The following is a 12,803-nucleotide window of genomic DNA, read 5'->3' as shown; positions in this document are numbered from 1 at the left end:
AATCTCCTGCTATATGTGCTTATGTACTCAAAGATGTATATATAAAAATAATCATTGCTGCTTTTTTGTTTGTTTTTTGGATAACAAAGAAACCTGGTATAAATATGTTGCAGGCATTAAAACAAAAAAGGCATTATTAAAGATAAAGGGGATCATTTTGAAAGATAGCTTTGCTAGATGTACAATCCTTGGCAGGTTTTTCCTTTTAACATTTTAACTAATTATACCACTGCCTCCTGGTTTCCATTGTTTCTGCTGAGAAATCAGCTGTTAAGCTTATTGGAGCTGCCATGAAAGTGATGAGTCATTTTTCTCTGGCTGCTTTCAAGATTTTCTCCTAGTCTTTGGATTTCAGTATTTTTACTATGAGGTATCTGTTTATGCATTTCTTTGCAGTCATCCTATTGGAGTTCACCAAGTTTCTGTATGTGTAGATTAATGTTTTTCAATAAATTTGGGAAGTTTTCAGCCAATATTTATTCAAATATTTTTCTACTCCTTTCTGTCACTCCTCTCTTCCTGGCAATCCCAGTGTACATGTTTGGTGCACTTAATTTTGGTGCCCATTTTCTCTGAGGCTATGTACATTTTTCTTCATTCTCTTTTCGCTGTGTTCTTCAGAGAGAATAATCTTTATCGTTTTATCTTCAAGTTTACTAATTCTTTTTCTGCCAGTTCAGATCTACTATTGAGCTCCTCTACTGAATGTTTCATTTCAGTTATTATACTTTCAACTTCAAAATTTCCATTTGGTTCTGTTTTATGATTTCTCTCTATGTATTGATATTCTGTATATGATGCCACATTGTCAACATACCTTCTTTTACTTCTTTAATTATGATTTCCTTTAGTTCTTTTAACGTATTTATAATGGCTACTTTGAAGCCTTTTTCTTTTAAATCTGACATCTAGTCCCTCTCAGGCAGTTTTTGTTGCCTGCTTTTTTTCTGGTGTATGGGTCAAAATTTTCTGTTTCTTTGCATGTTTTGTAATTTTTGTTGAAAACTGGACTTTTAAATAATGTATTATAACAACTTTGGGTACTGGTCCTCTGTTGTTATTTGCTTGTTTACTTGTTTAGTGACTGGATGGATTATTTTAATGAAGTCAGTCCCCCCATTTCCACCCTATGCAGTGTGAAGTTTCAGATGTTGCTCCCCAGGGTGCACAGTCCAGGGTATACCCAAGTCACCCTGGGAGTGGTTTGAGCAGGGCTTTCTTTGATTGTCTTTCTCTACCAGACCCTGCTGTTAGCTCCTCTGCTTGCTGACCAGTTGCTCTATTATTTTCAACAAAGCCCTGTTCACAGTTTGATACAGTCAAATTTCAGGCTTCTTTGAAAGGACACTTCCCAAGGTCTGTGTTTGAGATTTGTCCTGACCCCAGGGGGCTTTTACCAACTGTCTCTTTTCCCATTTCTCTCCAGAAAACTAACAGGCCTAAAGTTTAGCCTATATCTCCATTGAATCTATCAATATTTTCCCAATTGGCGTTTATCACAACTTCCACTCTTTTTGAGAGGACCCTTAGGTTGTAACAGAAAATGTATTGGTATAATTTAACTTACTGCCAAAGCTACTAACAGAGGAATAAAGCCTGATTGTCACAGTCAGACCCACCTGGTTGCACAGCTCCAAGGAAGCCATTTACATATATTATATAGATGCAGAAAGAGTATTTTATAAAGTTTGGCTGTTAGAAGGCCAGAAATAGAGTAAAACATCTTTAACTTGACAAAAGTTGTATGTCCTAAACCTATAACAAATGTATTATTTAACTGAGAAACTCAGGATTCGTTTCCTTAAGTTTGAAATAAGAGTAAGATTAAGAGTTATTAAGGATCAAAAGGAAGGAGACAAACTAGTCATAATACCATGCAATGATGTAATTTACATAGAAATATCAAGTGAATCAGTAAATTATTATACTGATAAGAATACAACAAGCTTATCAGATGTAAGATCCACTTAAAAAAATTAATGTTCATCCATATCAGCAAGAACCAAGTAGAAAAATACAATAAAAATATACCATTAAAGGTAGCATCAACACTCTAAAATATTTAAGAACCCTAACAAAGAATGTACATGGCTTTTATGAAGAAATTTAAAAATCTGTTCTAAAGGACATTAAAGAGGAACTGAATAAATGGAGAGATGTATACATTCATGAATGGGATAATTTTACATAATGAAGATATCACTTCTGTCAAAATTAATCTATAAATTCAACTCAATTCCAATAAAATTTAAGCAGAAATTTTTTAAAGAATTTACCCAACTTATTCTAAAATTTGTGTGGAAGAATAAAGGACCATAAATAACTAAGACTATACTGATAAAGGAAAACATAAAAGGGGAACTTAACCTCCCAAATATTAAAATATGCTACAAAACTATGATTATAAAAGCAGTGTGCTCCTGGCACAGGAACAGAAAAATAGGCAAATAAAATAGAATAAAGAGCTCCCAAACAGACATTTGTACATTTGTGAGACTGATATATGACAAAGTTGATATAAAAAATCACTGGGGAGGAGGTGGGGCAAGATGGCAGACTGGTGAGCTGTAAGTTTTAGTTACTCCTCCAGGAAAGTAGGTAGAAAGCCAGGAACTGCGTGGACTGGACACCACAGAGCAATCTGTCTTTGGGCATACTTCATACAACACTCATGAAAACGTGGAACTGCTGAGATCACCGAAATCTGTAAGTTTTTGTGGCCAGGGGACCCGCGCCCCTCCCTGCCAGGCTCAGTCCCGTGGGAGGAGGGGCTGCCAGCTCCGGGAAGGAGAAGGGAGAACTGCAGTGGCAGCCCTTATCGGAAACTCATTCTACTGATCCATACTCCAACCATAGATAGACTGAGACCAGACACCAGAGAATCTGAGAGCTGGCAGCCCAGCAGAGAGGAGACAGGCATAGAAAAAAAAAAAACAACATGAAAAACTCCAAAATAAAACCAGAGGATTTTTGGAGTTCTGGTGAACACAGAAAGGGGAAGGGCGGAGCTCAGGCCTTGAGGCGCATATGCAAATCCCAAAGAAAAGCTGATCTCTCTGCCCTGTGGACCTTTCCTTAATGGCCCTGGTTGCTTTGTCTATTAGCATTTCAATAACCCATTAGATCTCTGAGGAGGGCCCTTTTTTTTTTTTTTTTTTAATCCTTTTTTCTTTTTCTAAAACAATTACTCTAAGAAGCCCAATACAGAAAGCTTCAAAGAATTGCAATTTGGGCAGGTCAAGACAAGAGCAGAACTAACAGAGCTCTGAGACAAAAGGCAATAATCCGGTGGCTGAGAAAATTCACTAAACACCACAACTTCCCAAGAAAAGGGGGGTGTCCGCTCACAGCCACCATCCTGGTGGACAGGAAACACTCCTGCCCATCGCCAGCCCCATAGCACAGACCTGCCCAAGACAACCCAGTGTGACGGAAGTGCTTCAAATAACAGGCACACACCACAAAACTGGGCGTGGACATTAGCCTTCCCTGCAACCTCAGCTGATTGTCCCAGAGCTGGGAAGGTGGAGCAGTGTGAATTAACAAAGCCCCATTCAGCCATCATTTGAGCAGACTGGGAGCCTCCCTACACAGCCCAGCAGCCCAGAACTGCCCTGGGGGGACGGCACTCACCTGTGACATAGCACAGTCATCCCTCAACAGAGGACCCGGGGTGCACAGCCTGGAAGAGGGGCCCACTCGCAAGTCTCAGGAGCCATACGCCAATACCAAGGACTTGTGGGTCAGTGGCAGAGACAAACTGTGGCAGGACTGAACTGAAGGATTAGACTATTGCAGCAGCTTTAAAACTCTAGGATCATCAGGGAGATTTGATTGTTAGGGCCACCCCCCCCTCCCCGACTGCCCAGAAACACGCCCCACATACAGGGCAGGCAACACCAACTACACACGCAAGCTTGGTACACCAATTGGGCCCCGCAAGACTCACTCCCCCACTCACCAAAAAGGCTAAGCAGGGGAGAACTGGCTTCTGGAGAACAGGTGGCTCGTGGACGCCACCTGCTGGTTAGTTAGAGAAAGTGTACTCCACGAAGCTGTAGATCTGATAAATTAGAGATAAGGACTTCAATAGGTCTACAAACCCTAAAAGAACCCTATCAAGTTCAGCAAATGCCACGAGGCCAAAAACAACAGAAAATTATAAAGCATATGAAAAAACCAGACGATATGGATAACCCAAGCCCAAGCACCCAAATCAAAAGACCAGAAGAGACACAGCACCTAGAGCAGCTACTCAAAGAACTAAAGATGAACAATGAGACCATAGTACAGGATATAAAGGAAATCAAGAAGACTCTAGAAGAGCATAAAGAAGACATTGCAAGACTAAATAAAAAAATGGATGATCTTATGGAAATTAAAGAAACTGTTGACCAAATTAAAAAGATTCTGGACACTCATAGTACAAGACTAGAGGAAGTTGAACAACGAATCAGTGAAGATGACAGAATGGAAAATGAAAGCATAAAAGAAAGAATGGGGAAAAAAATTGAAAAAATCGAAATGGACCTCAGGGATATGATAGATAATATGAAACGTCAAATATAAGACTCATTGGTGTCCCAGAAGGGGAAGAAAAGGGTAAAGGTCTAGGAAGAGTATTCAAAGAAATTGTTGGGGAAAACTTCCCAAATCTTCTAAACAACATAAATACACAAATCATAAATGCTCAGCAAACTCCAAATAGAATAAATCCAAATAAACCCACTCCGAGACATATTCTGATCACACTGTCAAACATAGAACAGAAGGAGCAAGTTCTGAAAGCAGCAAGAGAAAAGCAATTCACCACATACAAAGGAAACAGCATAAGACTAAGTAGTGACTACTCAGCAGCCACCATGGAGGCGAGAAGGCAGTGGCACGATATATTTAAAATTCTGAGTGAGAAAAATTTCCAGCCAAGAATACTTTATCCAGCAAAGCTCTCCTTCAAATTTGAGGGAGAGCTTAAATTTTTCACAGACAAACAAATGCTGAGAGAATTTGCTAACAAGAGACCTGCCCTACTGGAGATACTAAAGGGAGCCCTACAGACAGAGAAACAAAGACAGGACAGAGAGACTTGGAGAAAGGTTCAGTACTAAAGAGATTCGGTATGGGTGCAATAAAGGATATTAATAGAGAGAGGGAAAAATATGGCAAACATAAACCAAAGGATAAGATGGCTGATTCAAGAAATGCCTTCACGGTTATAACGTTGAATGTAAATGGATTAAACTCCCCAATTAAAAGATATAGATTCGCAGAATGGATCAAAAAAAATGAACCATCAATATGTTGCATACAAGAGACTCATCTTAGACACAGGGACACAAAGAAACTGAAAGTGAAAGGATGGAAAAAAATATTTCATGCAAGCTACAGCCAAAAGAAAGCAGGTGTAGCAATACTAATCTCAGATAAAATAGACTTCAAATGCAGGGATGTTTTGAGAGACAAAGAAGGCCACTACATACTAATAAAAGGGGCAATTCAGCAAGAAGAAATAACAATCATAAATGTCTATGCACCCAATCAAGGTGCCACAAAATACATGAGAGAAACACTGGCAAAACTAAAGGAAGCAATTGATGTTTCCACAATAATTGTGGGAGACTTCAACACATCACTCTCTCCTATAGATAGATCAACCAGACAGAAGACCAATAAGGAAATTGAAAACCTAAACAATCTGATAAATGAATTAGATTTAACAGACATATACAGGACATTACATCCCAAATCACCAGGATACACATACTTTTCTAGTGCTCACGGAACTTTCTCCAGAATAGATCATATGCTGGGACATAAAACAAGCCTCAATAAATTTAAAAAGATTGAAATTATTCCAAGCACATTCTCTGACCACAATGGAATACAATTAGAAGTCAATAATCATCAGAGACTTAGAAAATTCACAAATACCTGGAGGTTAAACAACACACTCCTAAACAATCAGTGGGTTAAAAAAGAAATAGCAAGAGAAATTGCTAAATATATAGAAACGAATGAAAATGAGAACACAACATACCAAAACCTATGGGATGCAGCAAAAGCAGTGCTAAGGGGGAAATTTATAGCACTAAATGCATATATTAAAAAGGAAGAAAGAGTCAAAATCAAAGAACTAATGGATCAACTGAAGAAGCTAGAAAATGAACAGCAAACCAATCCTAAACCAAGTACAAGAAAAGAAATAACAAGGATTAAAGCAGAAATAAATGACATAGAGAACAAAAAAACAATAGAGAGGATAAATATCACCAAAAGTTGGTTCTTTGAGAAGATCATCAAGATTGACAAGCCCCTAGCTAGACTGACAAAATCAAAAAGACAGAAGACCCATGTAAACAAAATAATGAATGAAAAAGGTGACATAACTGCAGATCCTGAAGAAATTAAAAAAATTATAAGAGGATATTATGAACAACTGTATGGCAACAAACTGGATAATGTAGAAGAAATGGACAATTTCCTGGAAACATATGAACAACCTAGACTGACCAGAGAAGAAATAGAAGACCTCAATCAACCCATCACAAGCAAAGAGATCCAATCAGTCATCAAAAATCTTCCCACAAATAAATGCCCAGGGCCAGATGGCTTCACAGGGGAATTCTACCAAACTTTCCAGAAAGAACTGACACCAATCTTACTCAAACTCTTTCAAAACATTGAAGAAAATGGAACACTACCTAACTCATTTTATGAAGCTAACATCAATCTAATACCAAAACCAGGCAAAGATGCTACCAAAAAGGAAAACTACCGGCCAATCTCCCTAATGAATATAGATGCAAAAATCCTCAACAAAATACTTGCAAATCGAATCCAAAGACACATTAAAAAAATCATACACCATGACCAAGTGGGGTTCATTCCAGGCATGCAAGGATGGTTCAACATAAGAAAAACAATCAATGTATTACAACACATTAAAAACTCGAAAGGGAAAAATCAATTGATCATCTCAATAGATGCTGAAAAAGCATTTGACAAAATCCAACATCCCTTTTTGATAAAAACACTTCAAAAGGTAGGAATTGAAGGAAACTTCCTCAACATGATAAAGAGCATATATGAAAAACCCACAGCCAGCATAGTACTCAATGGTGAGAGACTGAAAGCCTTCCCTCTAAGATCAGGAACAAGACAAGGATGCCCGCTGTCACCACTGTTATTCAACATTGTGCTGGAAGTGCTAGCCAGGGCAATCCAGCAAGACAAAGAAATAAAAGGCATCCAAATTGGAAAAGAAGAAGTAAAACTGTCATTGTTTGCAGATGATATGATCTTATATCTAGAAAACCCTGAGAAATCAACGATACAGCTACTAGAGCTAATAAACAAATTTAGCAAAGTAGCGGGATACAAGATTAATGCACATAAGTCAGTAATGTTTCTATATGCTAGAAATGAACAAACTGAAGAGACACTCAAGAAAAAGATACCATTTTCAATAGCAACTAAAAAAATCAAGTACCTAGGAATAAACTTAACCAAAGATGTAAAAGACCTATACAAAGAAAACTACATAACTCTACTAAAAGAAATAGAAGGGGACCTTAAAAGATGGAAAAATATTCCATGTTCATGGATAGGAAGGCTAAATGTCATTAAGATGTCAATTCTACCCAAACTCATCTAGAGATTCAATGCAATCCCAATCAAAATTCCAACAACCTACTTTGCAGACTTGGAAAAGCTAGTTATCAAATTGATTTGGAAAGGGAAGATGCCTCGAATTGCTAAAGACACTCTAAAAAAGAAAAACGAAGTGGGAGGACTTACACTCCCTGACTTTGAAGCTTATTATAAAGCCACAGTTGCCAAAACAGCATGGTACTGGCACAAAGATAGACATATAGATCAATGCAATTGAATTGAGAATTCAGAGATAGACCCTCAGATCTATGGCCGACTGATCTTTGATAAGGCCCCCAAAGTCACTGAACTGAGCCATAATGGTCTTTTCAACAAATGGGGCTGGGAGAGTTGGATATCCATATCCAAAAGAATGAAAGAGGACCCCTACCTCACCCCTACACAAAAATTAACTCAAAATGGACCAAAGATCTCAATATAAAAGAAAGTACCATAAAACTCCTAGAAGATAATGTAGGAAAACATCTTCAAGACCTTGTATTACACGGCCACTTCCTAGACTTTACACCCAAAGCACAAGCAACAAAAGAGAAAATAGATAAATGGGAACTCCTCAAGCTTAGAAGTTTCTGCACCTCAAAGGAATTTCTCAAAAAGGTAGAGGCAGCCAACTCAATGGGAAAAAATTTTTGGAAACCATGTATCTGACAAAAGACTGATATCTTGCATATACAAAGAAATCCTACAACTCAATGACAATAGTACAGACAGCCCAATTATAAAATGGGCAAAAGATATGAAAAGACAGTTCTCTGAAGAGGAAATACAAATGGCCAAGAAACACATGAAAAAATGTTCAGCTTCACTAGCTATTAGAGAGATGCAAATTAAGACCACAATGAGATACCATCTAACACCGGTTAGAATGGCTGCCATTAAACAAACAGGAAACTACAAATGCTGGAGGAGATGTGGAGAAATTGGAACTCTTATTCATTGTTGGTGGGACTGTATAATGGTTCAGCCACTCTGGAAGTCAGTCTGGCAGTTCCTTAGAAAACTAGATATAGAGTTACCATTCGATCCAGCGATTGCACTTCTCGGTATATACCCGGAAGATCGGAAAGCAGTGACACGAACAGATATCTGCACGCCAATGTTCATAGCAGCATTATTCACAATTGCCAAGAGATGGAAACAACCCAAATGTCCTTCAACAGATGAGTGGATAAATAAAATGTGGTATATACACACGATGGAATACTACGCGGCAATAAGAAGGAACGATCTCGTGAAACATATGACAACATGGATGAACCTTGAAGACATAATGCTGAGCGAAATAAGCCAGGCACAAAAAGAGAAATATTATATGCTACCACTAATGTGAACTTTGAAAAATGTAAAACAAATGGTTTATAATGTAGAATGTAGGGGAACTAGGAATAGAGAGCAATTAAGGAAGGGGGAACAATAATCCAAGAAGAACAGATAAACTATTTAACGTTCTGGGGATGCCCAGAAATGACTATGGTCTGTTAATTTCTGATGGATATAGTAGGAACAAGTTCACAGAAATGTTGCTATATTATGTAACTTTCTTGGGGTAAAGTAGGAACATGTTGGAAGTAAAGCAGTTATCTTAGGTTAGTTGTCTTTTTCTTACTCCCTTGTTATGGTCTCTTTGAAATGTTCTTTTATTGTATGTTTGTTTTCTTTTTAACTTTTTTTTTCATACAGTTGATTTAAAAAAGAAGGGAAAGTTAAAAAAAAAAAAAAAGAGAAAAACAAGGAAAAAAAAAAAAAGATGTAGTGCCCCCTTGAGGAGCCTGTGGAGAATGCAGGGGTACTGGCCTACCCCACCTCGATGGTTGCTAACATGACCACAGACATAGGGGACTGGTGGTTTGATGGGTTGAGCCCTCTACCATAAGTTTTACCCTTGGGAAGACGGTTGCTGCAAAGGAGAGGCTAGGCCTCCCTATATTTGTGCCGAAGAGTCTCCTCCTGAATGCCTCTTTGTTGCTCAGATGTGGCCCTCTCTCTCTGGCTAAGCCAACTTGAAAGGTGAAATCACTGCCCTCCCCCCTACGTGGGATCAGACACCCAGGGGAGTAAATCTCCCTGGCAACGTGGAATATGACTCCCGGGGAGGAATGTAGACCCGGCATCGTGGGATGGAGAACATCTTCTTGACCAAAAGGGGGATGTGAAAGGAAATGAAATAAGCTTCAGTGGCAGAGAGATTCCAAAAGGAGCTGAGAGGTCACTCTGGTGGGCACTCTTACGCACACTTTAGACAACCCTTTTTAGGTTCTAAAGAATTGGGGTAGCTGGTGGTGGATACCTGAAACTATCAAACTACAACCCAGAACCCATGAATCTCGAAGACAGTTGTATAAAAATGTAGCTTATGAGGGGTGACAATGGGATTGGGAAAGCCATAAGGACCACACTCCACTTTGTCTAGTTTATGGATGGATGTGTAGAAAAATAGGGGAAGGAAACAAACAGACAAAGGTACCCAGTGTTCTTTTTTACTTCAATTGCTCTTTTTCACTCTAATTATTATTCTTGTTATTTTTGTGTGTGTGCTAATGAAGGTGTCAGGGATTGATTTAGGTGATGAATGTACAACTATGTAATGGTACTGTAAACAATCGAAAGTACGATTTGTTTTGTATGACTGCGTGGTATGTGAATATATCTCAATAAAATGATGATTAAAAAAAAAAAAGAATAAATTGGCTTTGACATCCCAGTGAGATCTTTGATCTCTTAGAAAGAAGAAAAAGTTACTCATTTCTTTTTCTCCATTAGTTATATAATGAGTCACCCACCCTCATGGACTCTGCTTCCTAAATGATTGTGGAATTTGTTTGCTTCTCTGCATCCCCATTTCTGTCATTTCTCATCTGGATTACCAAAAAAGTCTCAACTAATTCCCTTGTCCCAATCCTCTACCTTGCGGCAGGAATGATCTTTCTAGGTCAATAATGGAAGTGTCTTTCCTTGGCTTAAGTTTTATCAGTGGCTCCTCATTGCATCCACTGGATTACAGAGCACATACACCTTTTATTTAATCACTCCTGCTTCAACTCTTTCATGTTCCCCACTTAGTGCTCCAAGATGCTGAACTACCTGAGGGTCTCTTACTCTATCATTTGAGTCTTGCATGTGCTGCTCCCTCTGAACAGAACCCACTCTGTCACTTTGTAGCTGGGTAAATAACTGTGGTCCTGGAATTTCAAAACTTGGCTCAGATATTAATGGCATGTCTTTTTCCTGACTTCCCATTTGTGCCCTATGTTTACTGCATCGTAAGACTAGTCACATTATATTATTATTAGCTTTTTACTCGTCTGTGTTCCCCAAGAGCCTGGAAAGCTATGAAATAAAATGTCTTTCATATTAAAAAAAAAAAAAAATCACTGGGGAGAGAGAGGGATGATGGCAGCATAGAGAGGAGTGGAAGCTAAGTAGTCCCCCTGGAACAACTAGAAAAAAAAAAAAAAAACAGAAACAACTAGTAAATAATCCAGAATAACTGCGGGGGGACAAGCGAGACCATCCACTCATCATACACCAACCTGAATTGGGAGGAAAGCCTGAGATCACAGCATAAAATCTGTAAGTAAACCTGCAGATCCAAGTCATGAGACCCCCTCCCCCATAGCCCGAGCTGCAAAGCCTCGTGGTGCCAGAGAGAAGCTCTCTCCCAGCAAGCAAATATAGCTCAGCTGAGCTCCAACTGGGGTTTTAAGTAGCGAGTGTGAATTGCTCACTACAGGTACGAATCCCCAAAAAACAGAAGCTTTGGGTGATGACTGACCTTGGAGAGCCAGAGGGTCGCCTTGGACTAGGTCTGAAGGGGACTGTTTCTTTTTTGGCTCAGTGAAGAAAGCCCCAGCCATTTTCAGTTCCCAGTGCTGTGACTAGGAGAAGGGTGGAGATAGCACAAGCAGAGAGAGAGACCATTGAAATGCTAATGACCTCCCCCTAGGGGTTCTATCTTCTCTAAGAGGAAAGGGGTGGGGCCCTTTCCATTCAGAACCAGACTCCAGAGCCTGAAGGAACACAGCCATACCTCCTCATACCAGTCAAGAATTATAGGCTGACAGGCACCACCTACTGGGCAGAAAAGCACAGTGACCTGAGGCATCACAGGGTGTACCAATTTTCTAAGACACACCCTCAGAGAAACCAGATACTGAATATTTCTTCCCTCTGGGACCTGAGCCTGTTCCTGTCTGGGAAAACCTGATTGGGGTAACCAAGGAAACCATGCCTAGACAACAGAAAATTACAACCTACACTAAGAAAAACGAAGTTATGGCCCAGTCAAAGGAACAAACGTACACTTCAACTGAGATACAGGAATTTAAACAATTAATGCTAAATCATTCAAAAAGTTTAGAGAAGATTTCGCAAAAGAGACAGGGGCTGTAAAGAAAACACTGGGCATATATAAAGCAGAAATCGAAAGTTCAAAAAAAAAACTAGTACAATCTATGGAAATGAAAGGCACAACACAAGAGATGAAAGACATAATGTAAACATACAACAGCAGATCTCAAGAGACAGAAGAAAACACTCAGGAATTGGAAAACAAAACACCTAAAAGCCTACATGCAAAGGAGCAGATGGAGAAAAGAATGAAAAAATATGAGCAATGTCTCTGGGAACTTAAGGATGAAACAAAATACAAGAATGTATGTCTCATTGGTGTCCTAGAAGGGGAAGAGAAGGGAAAAGGGGTAGAAGCAATAATAGAGAAAATAATTAATGAAAATTTCCCATCTCTTATGAAAGACATAAAATTACAGATCCAAGAAGTGCAGCATACTCCAACAGAATGGATCTGAATAGGCCTACGCCAAGACACTTAATCAGATTATCAACTGTCAAAGACAAAGAATCCTGAAAGCAGCAAGAGAAAAGCAATCCATCACATACAGAGGAAGCTTAATAAGACTATGTGCGGATCTCTCAGCAGAAACCATGGAGACAAGAAGGAAGTGGTGTGATATATTTAAGATACTGAAAGAGGAAAACAGCCAACCAAGAATCCTATATCCAGCAAAGCTGTCCTTCAGATATGAGGGAGAGCTCAAAATATTTTCCGACAAACAGACAATGAGAGACTCTGTGAACAAGACACCTGCCCTACAGGAAATACTAAAGGGAGCACT

At 39.0% G+C, this 12,803-nt stretch overlaps 1 protein-coding gene across 7 annotated transcripts in view; it reads left to right on the top strand.

Moving 5' to 3' along the window:
- CFAP57 (cilia and flagella associated protein 57) overlaps window positions 1-12,803 on the top strand; it is a 142,213-nt gene that overhangs the window by 26,576 nt on the left and 102,834 nt on the right. The gene's annotated exons all lie outside the window — the stretch shown is intronic.

The sequence above is a fragment of the Choloepus didactylus genome, chromosome 2, assembly GCF_015220235.1.
Source record: "Choloepus didactylus isolate mChoDid1 chromosome 2, mChoDid1.pri, whole genome shotgun sequence".
Taxonomy (NCBI): Eukaryota; Metazoa; Chordata; class Mammalia; order Pilosa; family Megalonychidae; genus Choloepus; species Choloepus didactylus.
Note: the sequence above shows the minus strand (reverse complement) of the source record. Positions and strands in the feature narration are given on the sequence as shown.